Consider the following 13,776-nt stretch of genomic DNA (forward strand, 5'->3'; position numbering starts at 1 on the left):
GCCTGGCCTCCAGGCTCGCCGAAGGCAGCTGGGGCGCAAAGCTGGGGCGCGGGACCCGGGGAACCCAAAGGCCGGGCCTTCCGAAGGGTGCGCGCGCGTCACTGCGCGTGCGTGAGCGCGCGGGGGTGGTGTGTTTGTGGTCTGGGGCGTCCGGCGTGTGCGCACGCGCGCCTGGTGGGGGCGGTGTTTTCTCTTTCAGCCCGCGGTTACCCCGGGGGATGCCGGGAGTGAGGCCTTCCAGCGTCCACGCGGTCGGAACCAGAAGGGACTCCAGGTAGTGTCCAGAAGGGGAAACCGAGGCCCAGAGACACCGGTGTCCCGCACCGACATCTTCCCAAGCTCAGAGTGCAGCTACAGAATTTCAAAAATCATTCTTTGATCGTCCTAATTGTTCAAGTTCTGTTGCTTCCATAGGGATGCGTTTCGTTGTTTTCCCATTTGCAACTTATCAGTAATTGTAATTTGATGGAAAGCTCAAAGACTAAAGTTTTTTTTTGTGCTTCAGTTGCTGAATATTTTGATTAAAACTTATTTATTTATTTTTGGCTGCATTGGGTCTTCGTTGCTGCACACAGGCTTTCTCTAGTTGTGGTGAGCTGGGGCTACTCTTCGTTGTGGTGCACAGGCTCTAGGCACTCGGGCTTCAGTAGTTGTGGCTCGCGGGCTCTAGAGCGCAGGCTCAGTAGTTGTGGCGCACGGGCTTAGTTGCTCTGCGGCATGTGGGATCTTCCTGAAGCAGGGCTCAAACCCGAGTCCCCTGAATTGGCAGGCGGATTCTTAACCACTGTGCCACCAGGGAAGTCCTTGATTAAAACTTTTAAGCTGAATTTGAACAAAATGCACCAATGTAGAAGACTCGTTCAATGTGACTAGGACACTTAAGTTGTTATGCAAAAGCTCAAACTTCCAAACTCCAGTTGATGACGATGAAATAAAATTCATATTTTATGGCGAGATAAGAAAAACTTAAACATAAAACTTTTATCTGCCTGTTTGGTCCTCCTCCCTGCCCCCCCGCCCCCGCTTTTTAATTTATTTTTAAATTTTTTTACTTTTTTTTTGCCCTTGCCGCATGGCATGTGGGGTCTTAGTTCCCTGACCAGGGATTGATCCCCCACCTGCTGCGTTGGAAGCACTGGACCGGTCAGGAAAGTCCCTCTCCCTGCCCTTTAGTGTATTTTGTGCATCCACATTAACCCAACCTCCTTGGGAGATAACCTTCTTTCTTAATCTCATCAAGGATCATTAGTCCTTAGGAGATAACCTTCCTTCTTAATCTTAGAAGAGGCCACCGTGACCCATGACCTACTACTTGTTTTGTACACGTAGATCTGGATTGTGTAAACTGTAGATAATATGTCATTTAACATATAGCCCTCTGTCTCAATAACTTATATCCCTGTGCTTTGACCTCTAACAGGCAGGACAGTCCTTAGAGCTCTCTGAAAGACTTCCCAGGTTATAATCCTCAATTTGGCTCAAATAAAATTTTCCATTTCTTTCTTAGATCGACTGATTAATTTTTTTCATTGACATGGTGAAGAAACATGTTACAGGGAAAAACATGTTACTACAATGCTGAAGTGCTTTTTTTCTATCTAACATCAGCTTTGTCACAAAAATTTTGCAGTTCAATTACTCTAACTGTGAAAAAATATTTGTAAATTTTTGACAACTATGATTTCTAATTCAATTGATATAATTTTACAGCTTGTTTGGATGTAATTATTAACCACATCCAATTCCAGGTGTATTTCTGCTTCATGGGGTTCTTTTTTTTTTTAATGGCTGTGCAGCTCGGCACTCGGGATCTTAGTTCCCCGACCAGGGATTGAACCTAGGCCCTCAGCAGTGAAAGCACAGAGTCCTAACCACTGGACTGCCAGGGAATTCCTGAGGGGTTCTTAATTTAGTAAGAATGTTAGTCCCCCTATGCTGTGCCTGTTGAACTTTATGTGAGTATTATCACTGCAAGAAAAAAATGCCTTCGGTGTTCAACTTATATTAGCTGAGTAGCATTCACAATAATGTTAGTTTTGCACTTTGGATAGAATGAACTTCCAAAAATTTAATTTTGATTCCATGAATCGGAAGCAAGAAATGACAGCATCTAATGACTCTGATAACAATATGGCATCCACACTGGAATAATTCCTCAGCCAGTGGAGCCAACATATTAACAGTGAAATGGACACAAGAAAACTTGGAATTAGAAAAACGAGTGAAGCTAGTGTATGAAAAATCATTTGATCTAAATGAAGAGTCATGATTTACAGAATGAAATGTCAACCCACTTCTGCAGCTTCACATGTTAATTCATTTTGGGGCACAGCCTTCTTAAAATAATTACTAACTTTCGAAGTCAATGTGATACTTCTGAATGAGATTTGTGTCATCTGGTTTGGTTTGCAGTTAATATCTCTTTGGCCCCCGGGGTGAAAGGTAAATGTCCACAGGCATTCTGTGGAAGTTTCAGTTTCATAACCGACTCTGAAAAATGGAAATATAAAACTTAATTTTAAATTAAGTGTGGACTTTAAAAAATGTTTATTGCTCCCGAAAAGGTTTATTGCACAATAAGACAAAAAATACTAGTAAACAAAATATAAATAAAAAGCTGTGGATTTATACCATACAAGAGGGGACAAAACCCTCTGAACAGCAGAAGTGTCCAGACTTCTCTATTCAATCTGCAGCAGGACCACTCAGCCTCTAACTCCTACATGTGACTCATGCACACAAACTCTGTAATTTCCCGGAGGCTTCTTGCATCTTGTAGGCCACAGAACAGGCACAACTCAGGTGGTAGGTAGGTAGGCAGGGGCAGCAGGATCTCACTGTGAATATTTAGTACATAATATTACCTTATAACTAGGTAAGAATAACTGTGTACTTCACAGGCCTGATCACTAATAGCAACTATGTTATATTGTTTATCTTGCCTTATAGTCTATGCCTATGCAGATATATATCATACTTACAATAATTATTTTGTTATGAGCAAATATATGTTGCACTAGCTGAAAACCTGTCTGTTGTCTTAGCATCTGCATCTTCCGCCCCCTCTGTGTCAGTCTGTAGTTTACCCACTCCATGGGACAGTAAATCCAACTCAAACTGGCTTAAGGAAGAAGGGTATTTATTGGCTTCCACAGAGTTATGGACTGGATGTTTGTGTTCTTCCCAAATTCATATGTTGATGCCCTAACCCCCAATGTGACTGAATTTGTAAATAGGACCTGTGAGGAGGTGATAAAAGTTAAATGAGGCCATAAGGGTGGGGCCCTAAACCAATAAGGCTGGTGTCCTTAAAAGGAGAGGAATAGATACCAGAGCATTATCTCTCTTCACCTAGTGAGGACAGAGTGAGAAGGTGGCTACCTGCAAGCCAGGAAGAGAACGCTAACCTGCACCTTGATCTTGGACTTCCTAGTCTCCAGAAAATAAATTTCTGTTGTTTAAGCTACCCAGTCTGTGGTATTTTGTTATGGCAGCCAGAACTATCACATAACACATAACAAAGGAGTTTAGTGGACTTCAGGTTCAGCTTGATCAAGGGGCACAAACATCACCAGGATCTACTTTTTCTGTCCTTGTCTCAGCTCTGCTCTTCTATGCATTGGCTTCCCTCTCTGATAGGCTACCCTCTTGTGTGATAAAGTAGCTGCGATAGCTCCAGCCTACATCCTGCCAGGGATCCAGTCCCACTGGGGAAGGGATCCTGAGTCTCATAGATTTTCTCTCACACTGGTCAGGTCATGTGAATGTCTCTGACCCATCCCTTTGACAGGGCAGGCCTGTTTTTCATTCTTCTCCCCAAATGCAAACCCAATCGGATCAGATCCCTACTTGAAATCTTTTGTGATTACCCAGGGCCCAGGAATAAAAACTCAGCCCTTCATGTGACCTCGAAAGTCCTGCATGGTCCAGCTCTGCTGACCTCTTCAGCCTCCTTTCAGCACACTCTTCCCCTCATTTTTGAGCCCCACCTTGCTGGCCTTCTTCAGCTTTAGGAGTGCAATGCCTCACCATTGCCTCCAGGGTTTTCACGCGCTGTTCCTTCGGCCTGGGAGCCCTTGCCCTCTTCCCACCTTGTTAATTCCAACTCATTCTTCAGGTCTCAGCTGAAATGTTACCTCCACAGGGGGCCTCTGAATATGCAGTTTAAAAAATTATTTATTTATTTGGCTGTGCTGGGTCTTCTGGCATGCGGGATCTTTGTCGCCACTTGTGGGATTTTAGTTGCGGCATGAGGAATCTTTAGTTGTGGCATACAAGATCTAGTTTCCTGACCAGGGATTGAACTCAGGCCCCCTGCATTGGGAGTGCAGAGTCTTAACCACTGGACCACCAGGGAAGTTCCTAAAAACAAAAAAAAATTTTTTTTTATTGGAGTATAGTTGATTTACAATGTCATGTTAGTTTCAGGTGTACAGCAAAGTGAATCAGTTATACATATACATATATCCACTCTTTTTTAGATTCTTTCCCCATATAGGTCATTACAGAGTATTGAGTAGAGTTCCCTGTGCTATACAATAGGTCCTTATTAGTTGTCTATTTTATATAGAGTAGTGTGTATATGTCAGTCCCAATCTCCCAATTTATCCCTCCCCCTGACTTTCCCGCCTGGTAACCATAAGTATATTTTCTACATCTGTGACTCTATTTCTGTTTTGTAAATAAGTTCATTTGTATCATTTTTTTAGATTCCACATATAAGCGATCCTGGGCATATATCTGGAGAAAACTATAATACAAAAAGATACATGCACCCCTATGTTCACTGCAGCACTATTTACAGTAGCCAAGACATGGAAGCAACCTAAAAGCCCATCAACAGATGAATGCATAAAGAAGATGTGGTACATATATACAGTGGAATATTACTCAGCCATAAAAAAGAACAAAATAATGCCATTTGCATCAACATGGATGGACCTAGAGAGTCTCATACTGAGGTAAGTCAGACAGAGAAAGACAAATATCATATGAATATGCAATCTAATCAACATAAAGTCACGTCTCTGCTTCACTCACCACTCCCCCCACCCCCCCACCCAGGGAAAAGAAGAGAGGAAAAGAGAGAGTTTGGGGGAGAAAGAATGACCAAGGCACAAGGTGACCTTTGGTCCCCGAAAGCTTCTCCTGCTAGGAGCTGTGCTGAGGGTGCTCGTAGAAAATGTGTTTTTCCTGCACCATAGAGCCTGTTCTCAACCAAAGAGGCAGTGATCTGCTTCCACGCTAGGGGGAAGAGTTGGCTGGTTGCGCTGACCGCTGACCAAGAGACTGTGGGCTTGTCTCCCAATGGCATCTTCCTAAGGAAATGTGTTAAAACCATGCCTCTCCCTTTGTTATCCTTTTAAATAGTTAATGCGTACAAAATTATAGCTGAAACCCTACGTAGGTTATTAACCAACAACACCGCTGTGCTTTCCTCCACTAATTTACCTTCTATCCCCTGGCAAGAGAAGTCATTGTACTGGATTAGAGGTTTATTATTTCCATGCTTTAAAAATTCTTTCATTACATATGATTGTATGTTTAATTAAACAGTACACTGCTTAGTTTTGTTGGTTTTTGAGATTAAAGATACGGAGTTATGACTTATGGGATATTCTTTTTTTTTTTTTAAATGGTCCATACTTTTGACCAGATTTAATGGCGTTATTTATTTATTTATTTTTGGCTGTGTTGTGTCTTCATTGCTGCACGCGGGCTTTCTCTAGTTGTGTCGAGCGGGGGTTACTCTTTGTTGCGGTGTGCGGGCTCCTCATTGCGGTGGCTTCTCTTGTTGCGGAGCACGGGCTCTAGGCGCGCGGGCTTCGGTAGTTGTGGCACGCAGGCTCAGTAGTTGTGGCGCACGGGCTTAGTTGCTCTGCAGCATGTGGGATCTTCCTGGACCAGGGCTCGAACCCGTGTCCCCTGCATTGGCAGGCAGATTCTTAACCACTGTGCCACCAGGGAAGTCCATGGGATATTTTTTTCCACTCTGTGTTATGGTGTTTTATTTTGTTCAGACCTGTTTTCACTCACAACATTTTAAATTTGTATTTATTTATTTATTTTTGGACATGCTGTGCAGCTTGAGGGATCTTAGTTCCCTGACCAGGGATCAAACCTGTGTCCTCGGCAGTGAAAGTGTGGAGTCCTAACCACCGGACCGCCAGGGAATTCCCACTCACAACATTTTTGACACCAAATGTGTGTGCTTTTTCCCCCACACCAAACATTTCTCCAACTCTTTATAATTTATAGTTCAATTCAGTTCTGACACTATCTACCTGGAGTTGGACAGGTTAAGGGCTCAGTCCCACAAGACTCCCCCGCTACAGATGCAAGTCATGTGTCCCAGGTTCTCACCTGTGCTTCTGACCAACCTGCTATAAATACAGGGGGGTTCCCATGACCCCCTTCTTGGGTTCGATAATTTGCTAGGATGGTTCACAGAATTCAGGAAAGAGCTTTGCTTACTGTTACTGGTTTATTATAAAGGATACAACTCAGGAACAGGCAGATGGACAAGATGCATAGGGCCAGGTGTAGGGAAGGAGCTTCCGTGCCCTCCTGCGTGTACCACCCTCCCAGCACCTCCTCATGTTCACCGACTAGGAAGCTCTCTGAACCCCATTGTTTAGGGGTTTTTATGGAGGTTTCATTACGTAGGCATGATTGAATAAATCGTTGGCCATAAGTCAGGCGGTGGAGCTGAAAGTTCCAACCCTGTAATTACACTGTGGTCTTTCTGGTGACCAGCCCCTGTCCTGAAGCCGTCTAGGGGCCCCGAGCCCCCAGACATCTCATCAGCATACGAGAGATACAGCACTCTGGAGACTCCAAACGGAACTCAAAGGCCAAATACATATTTCTTATTGAATCACACCAACCTTGACAGTCCACACTTTTAAAGTATACTATTCAGTGGGTTTTAGTGTATTCACAAGCTTGCATGGTGTGCAAACATCACCATGACTGATTCCAGAACACTTCCATCACACCAAAAGGAAACCCTATACTCAATAGCAGTCACTCCTCATCTCCCATCCCCATCCTCCAACCCCCTCCCCCTCAGCCCTTGGAAACCACTAATCTACTTTCTGTCTCTGGATTTGCCTGTTTTGGACATTCACAAAAATAGAACCATACAACATGTGGCTTTTGTGACTGGCTTCTTTCACTCAGCATAATGTTTTCAAGGTTCATTCATATTTTAGCATGTACTTCATTTATATGGCTGAATAGTATTCCATTGTAGGGGTATACCACATTTTGTTTGTCCGTTGATAAATTGATGGGCATTTGGGCTGTTTCTATTTTTTGGCTATTATGAATAATGCTGCTGTGAACATTCATGTATAAATTTTTGTGTGAATACGTGTTTTCAGTTGAACTATCTGAGGAACCACCAGCCTGTTTTTGTACAAGTTTTGTACTTTTTTTTTTTGGCCTGCGCTGAGCGGCTTGCAGGGTCTCAGTTCCCCAACCAGGGATTGAACCCAGGCCACAGCAGGGAAAGCTCCGGATCCTAACCACTAGACCACCAGGGGACTCCCCAGTTTTGCACTTCTTTTGTTAAATTTATTGCTAATTATTTTATTCTTTTTAATACTATTGTAAATGGAATTTTTCTTAATTTCATTTTCAGATTATTCATTGTTGATGTGTAGAAATATAACCGATTTTTGCTTATTGATCTTATACTCTGTAATCTTGCTGATTTTATTTATTAGTTCTAATAGCTTCTTTGTGGATTCCTTAGGATTTTCTATGTACAACATCCGGCCATCTGCAAATAGAGATAATTTTACTTCCTTTCCAACCTGGATGCCTTTGATTTCTTTTTCTTGCCTAATTGTCCTGGCTAGAACCTCCACTGCAATGCTGGGAGCAGACATCCTGGTCTTGTTCCTGCACATTATGTTTTAAAGATATATCTCTATTGTTGCATGAGGTAATAATTAATTTCACAGCTATATAATATTTAATTGTGTGACTACTGCAATCTTCCACTGATTGACATTTGGGTTACCTGCAGCTTTTTGCTCTTGTAAACATGAGAATATGAATATTCTTGTATGTTTCTTGGCACACATGTGTAAGAGCTCCTCCATTTATACCTAGCAGAGTTGATCCGTATCCTCTCTGACTCTTATTACATCAGACTTAATTTTTGCCAGCCTAGTGTCACAGTGGGATGACTTTGTTGTCTTCATTTGTATTTCTATTTTTATTAATGAGGTTGAGCATCTTTTCAAATGTTAATTGGCCATCCTGTTTCTTCTTTTGCTCTCTTTTTAAAAATTGAGGTGCTGGCCTTTTCTTCTTATTGTTTGTAGGGTTTCTTTACATAATCTGGATACTAATCCTTTGTAAGCTAACCATGTTGCAAATGCCTTCTCCTGTCTGGCCTCGTCTGTATGGTATCTTTTCAAGAAGAGAACTTTCAGGACTTCCCTGGCAGTCCAGTGGTTAAGAATCTGCCTTACAATGTAGGGGTCGCTGGTTCAATCCCTGGTTGGGGAACTAAGATCTCCCACACCTTGGGGCAACTAAGCCTGTGTGCTGCAACTACTGAGCCTGCATGCTGCAACTAGAGAGAAGCCTGCGCACTGCAATGAAAGATCCTGCGTGCTGCAACTAAGGCCCGACACAGCCAAAATTAAATAAATAAATAAATATTTTAAAAAAAGGAGAGAACTTTCAAAAAATTTAAAAAAATATTTATTTAGGGGCTTCCCTGGTGGCGCAGTGGTTGGGGGTCTGCCTGCCAATGCAGGGTACACGGGTTCGAGCCCTGGTCTGGGAGGATCCCACATGCCGCGGAGCAACTAAGCCCATGAGCCACAACTACTGAGCCTGCGCGTCTGGAGCCTGTGCTCCGCAACGGGAGAGGCCGTGACAGTGAGAGGCCCGCGCACCGCGATGAAGAGTGGCCCCCACTCGCCACAACTGGAGAAAGCCCTCGCACAGAAACGAAGACCCAACACAGCCAAAAATAAATAAATGAAAAATTAAAAAAAAAATATATATATATTTATTTATTTAGGCTGCTCCCAGTCTTAGTTGCGGGATGCAGGATCTTCATTGAGGTATGCAGGATCTTTTTAGTTGCAGCATACGGGTTTCTTAGTTGTGGCATGAATGTGGGATCTAGTTCCCTGACCAGGGATCGAACCCGGGCCCCCTGAATTGGGAGCACTGAATCTTACCTACTGGACCACCAGTGAAGTCCCAGAACTTTCAAATTTTAACGTAGTAAAACTTGTTTATTTTCTTTATTATTATTATTTTTTATAAATTTATTTATTTTATTAATTTTTTTTGGCTGTGTTGGGTCTTTGTTGCTGCACGCGGGCTTTCTCTAGTTGTGTCGAGCGAGGGCTACTCTTTGTTGCCGTGCGTGGGCTCCTCATTGCGGTGGCTTCTCTTGCTGCGGAACACGGGCTCTAGGCGCACAGGCTTCAGTAGTTGTGGCGCACTGGCTTAGTTGCTCCCCAGCATGTGGGATCTTCCCAGACCAGGGCTCAAACCCGTGTCCCCTGCATTGGCAGGTGGATTCTTAACCACCGCGCCACCAGGGAAGTCCCTATCTTTTGTTTAATTGTTGGTACTTTTAATGTCTTGTTTAAGAAATCTTTCCCTCTTAAGTTCAGAAATATATATTTTCTAGATCTACAAGTTTTCAAGTTTTCCTTTCATATTTAAGTCTTAATGCATCTGAAATTGATTTTTTGGGGGTAAGGTATGGGATAGGGACCCAATTTCTTTTTTTTTTTAACATATGGATAAGCAATTTTCCCATCATTGTTTATTGAAAAGTCAGCTCTTCCCCAGTGACATGTCATGTACCTCTGTCATCCCAAACGTGTGCAGGTTTCTTTCCAGGCTCAGTGATCGTCAGTAGGTCCGTGTGCTCATCCCTATACGAAATTCATCCAATTTTCATTTCTCTAGATTTTAGTAGCACTTGATTTTGGCTTGGGTTAGTTCTTTCAAATTATCCTTCTTCTGCAGAAGGGTCTTGGCCATTTTAGCCATTTGCTCTTCCATACACACTTATGGGAAAGTTTTAAATTACAGGTTCAATCATTAGTGGTAAGATGATTCTAATTTTCTATTTCTTCTGTGTCATTTGGTTAAGTTAGGGTTTTCCTAGGAATTTATCCATGGTATCTGAATTTTCTTTTTTAAAAATTTTTTAATTAAAAATTTTTTTTGGCCTCACCGTGTGGCATGCGGCATCTTAGTTTCCCAACCAGGGATCAAACCTGCGTCCTCAGCAGTGAAAGCGCAGTGTCCTAACCCCTGGACCACCAGGGAATTTCCTTTGGTATCAATCTATTGGCAAAATATTATTTATACTGACCCTCCCAGAAGCTTGCTTGTTAAGAACAACTGCTTTAAAATGTGAATTTCATTTGTGCAAATATATTATGTATTTAACCTCTTAATCCTAAAATGGAAAGGAAAAGCAACAGATGGCATCTACACTTTACATGCCAAGATGCTCTCTTAGAGTTTGGAGAGAGTCTGGGAGCAGTGTAATGTGGACCAGGCCAGTTCCAGACTGAGGCAGAGCTGGGATCTCCTCCTCGGTCTCCGCAGCTCACAGAGCACGGCCGGGACAAGCTGGACTGTGGGCCTTCTGCCCTCGTAGAATCTGGAATTCACCTTGGATTTTGGAATCTGGAGAATAAGTAAGTCCACGCTCACCACCACATTTCTCTTGCATTTGTGAGCTGCCCTGCCGCTCAGCTCATTTTCCAGTCCAAAGAGCCCGTATCTTTTGATCGTGTCTTCATGGGAGTTTTGGTAGAAATATCAAGAGTGTTGTGTTCTCAGAGGATGTCATCATTGTTTTCTCCTTAAAATTAAAAAAAAAAACTGTGGTGAAAGATACATAATATAACATTTACTATTTAAACCCTTTAAAAAATACAGTTAATCCAAAAGATACATGCACCCCAATATTCATTGCAGCACTATTTACAATAGCCAGGACATGGAAGCAACCTAAATGTCCATCAACAGAAGAATGGATAAAGAAGATGTGGTACATATATGCAATGGAATATTACTCAGCCATAAAAAGGAACGAAATTGTGCAATTTGCAGAGATGTGGATGGACCTAGAGACTGTCATACAGAGTGAAGTAAGTCAGAAAGAGAAAAACAAATATCGTATAATATCGCTTACGTGTGGAATCTAGAAAAATGATACAGATGACTTATTTGCAAAGCAGAAATAGAGACAGAGATGTAGAGAACAAACATATGGACACCAAGAGGGGAAGAGGTGGGTGGGATGAACTGGGAGATTGGGGTTGACATATATACACTACTATGTATAAAATAGATAACTAATGAGAACCTACTGTATAGCGCAGGGAACTCTACTCAGTGCTCTGTGGTGACCTAAATGGGAAGGAAATCCAAAAAAGAGTGGATATGTGTATGCGTGTGGCTGATTCACTTTGCTGTACAGCAGAAACTGACACAGCACTGTAAAGCAACTATACTCCAATAAAAGTTAATTTAAAAAAATATAGTTAAGTGGCATTAACGACATTCACATTCTTGTGTAACCATCACCTCCAGCCATCTCCAGATCTTTTTCATCTTCCCAGACTGAAACGCTGTACCCATTAGACGCCAACTCCCTGTTTCTCCTTCCTCCCCAGCCCCTGGCGACCCCTATTCTACTTTCTGTCTCTGTGGATTTGACTCCTCCAGAGACTCATATAAGTGGAATCATATGGTGTTTGTCCTTTTGTGACTGGCGTACTTCCCTCAGCATAGTGTCTTTAAAGTTCATCCATGTTGTAGCACGTGTCAGAACTTCACTCCTTTTTAAGGCTGAATCATATTCCATCGTATGGATAGACCTGTTTTATTTATCTCTTCATCCATTGATGGACACTTGGGTCGTTTCTACTTTTTGACTATCGTGAATAATGCCTCTATGAACATGGGTGTGCAAATATCTCTTCGAGACTGCTTTCAATTCTTTTGGGTACATTCTCAGAAGTTTCGTAGACTTTTAAATCACTTCATTAAACGAAGAAAAAAATCTGGTGTTTACTGTGTAATTTGGGATATTAATGTCATTTATAAAATTGTTTTTTCTCCTGTCGAGTGCATGATACCAGAGGGTCTCCACATTACTGAGGAGAACAGTGGTTATTAGCTTTTTTGTGGTTCTAGATTTCTTTGCGAATCTGATGAAAGCCATGGGCCACATTCCCAGAGAAACGCATGCGTGTGTGCTCACAGGCACGCGTGCGCACACACACAAAGAACACTGATTGTGCGTCTAATTTCAAGGGGTCCCAGATGCCCCGGTGCTCACTGACCGTGACCCCTGTGTAAAGGAACATCTCTCCTTTCATGATGCCGGTCATGAGGAGAAATGGGATTTGAAACACGGAAATTTTACTTTCTGGGGGCTCATTTAGGAACATGTTTCCTAACTTTGGGTGTCCTCCACATGCGCGTCTCACACTGCTGCTTTGTGTGCCGGAAGCTTTCTGTAGCTCCTTTACTTTCAGTCTTCAATACAGCCAGGGAATTTCTGAAAAAACTGTCTGATTCCAGTTACCTTTTCCACCGGCTTCCGCGCCCCCCGCCTCCTCTGTCTTAACCACTGATGAATGAGAGGAAGGGGCAGTATTTAAGTTCATTTCCTGTTTATTATTAAAGTGATTTTTCACAAATGTTTAATTACATGCATATGTATGAACATGATGGAGAAAACAAAACTTTGAATATTTGAGGCAACTAAAATAAAAATGTGGTTACATTGATATTTGTCACCCTTGCAGGCAGAGAGATTGCCAAAGCGCCTGGACAGTACCGCCAGTGCCTTCGCAGAAGCCCAAACTGAAGGCTGCGAGAACGAGGGTCAGCTCTGCGGTCCCCCACCCAACCCTGCACCGCCCCCAGTGGTGTTCAGACAGCCTGTTTCAGGAGTCACATGGGCTGGGTCTGCTCACTCAGACTGTTTAAGGTTTTGAGCTCAGTGGAATAAGAAGTTTCCCTGCAGATCTACGTGGCCTCTGGACTGAAATACAAAATACTTGGCATCAGCCAGCTTTCCCTTTTTTCCCCTGCTTTTCCCCGCGCCTGTCCGCTGAGGAACACCCGGAGCTGGCAGAAGGGCAGGTAGGGGAGGGACACTTGGCATCTTGCAGGGCTGTGCGCCGGCCTCGGCTCAAGGCACCCAGAGCCCCCCAGGGTGAGCGCCGGGCCGCGGCCCAGCGTACCGGGCAGGCTGTTTGAATGGAAGTGACCTGTCTACCCGGGGAGAAGGCAGAAGGCCATCTTTCTCTGAATGAGCTTTTAGCACTTGTTCCAGAGTGGGGAGGTCACTAGGTCCACACCCCCTCCTCCCTCTTGCCCTCTCCTTCAGGTCCCCCCACCCCGGGCCCTCCACTGCCAGGCTGACCTGCTGGGTTTCCCAATCTGTAAAATTCAGTGATCAGCATTTCACAGAGGGACATTTCCTACTTAGGGATTAGACGGTCTTGGGTTTGATTCTCAATTCCATGAGTTCCTAACAATTCGCCTTGGGCCTGTCGCTGGGCCTCCCAGCCTGCAGAGCACTGAGCATGTGCACATGTCATGGGACTGAGCCCCGGGGGGTTTGGCAGGGGGCGGGGGGTGGGGGAGGCACCTCTGGCCCTTCATTGCTTCCTGTTGAGACTTGGGGGGACAGACAATTTCAGAGACACCATCCAGGGGCTGGGAGGCCTCAGGGAAGCACAGGCCCCCTGCTCT

General features: G+C 43.6%; 1 long non-coding RNA gene across 1 annotated transcript; it reads left to right on the forward strand.

The window, feature by feature from the left end:
- Positions 1-132: 132 nt before the first annotated feature.
- On the forward strand, positions 133-13,085 carry LOC132373649 (uncharacterized). Its single transcript, XR_009505470.1, has 4 exons — positions 133-274; positions 4,710-4,961; positions 10,467-10,697; positions 12,822-13,085. It is a non-coding gene; the product is annotated as an uncharacterized LOC132373649 (long non-coding RNA).
- The last annotated feature ends 691 nt before the right edge of the window (positions 13,086-13,776 follow it).

This window comes from Balaenoptera ricei, chromosome 10 (genome assembly GCF_028023285.1).
Source record: "Balaenoptera ricei isolate mBalRic1 chromosome 10, mBalRic1.hap2, whole genome shotgun sequence".
Lineage (NCBI taxonomy): Eukaryota > Metazoa > Chordata > Mammalia > Artiodactyla > Balaenopteridae > Balaenoptera > Balaenoptera ricei.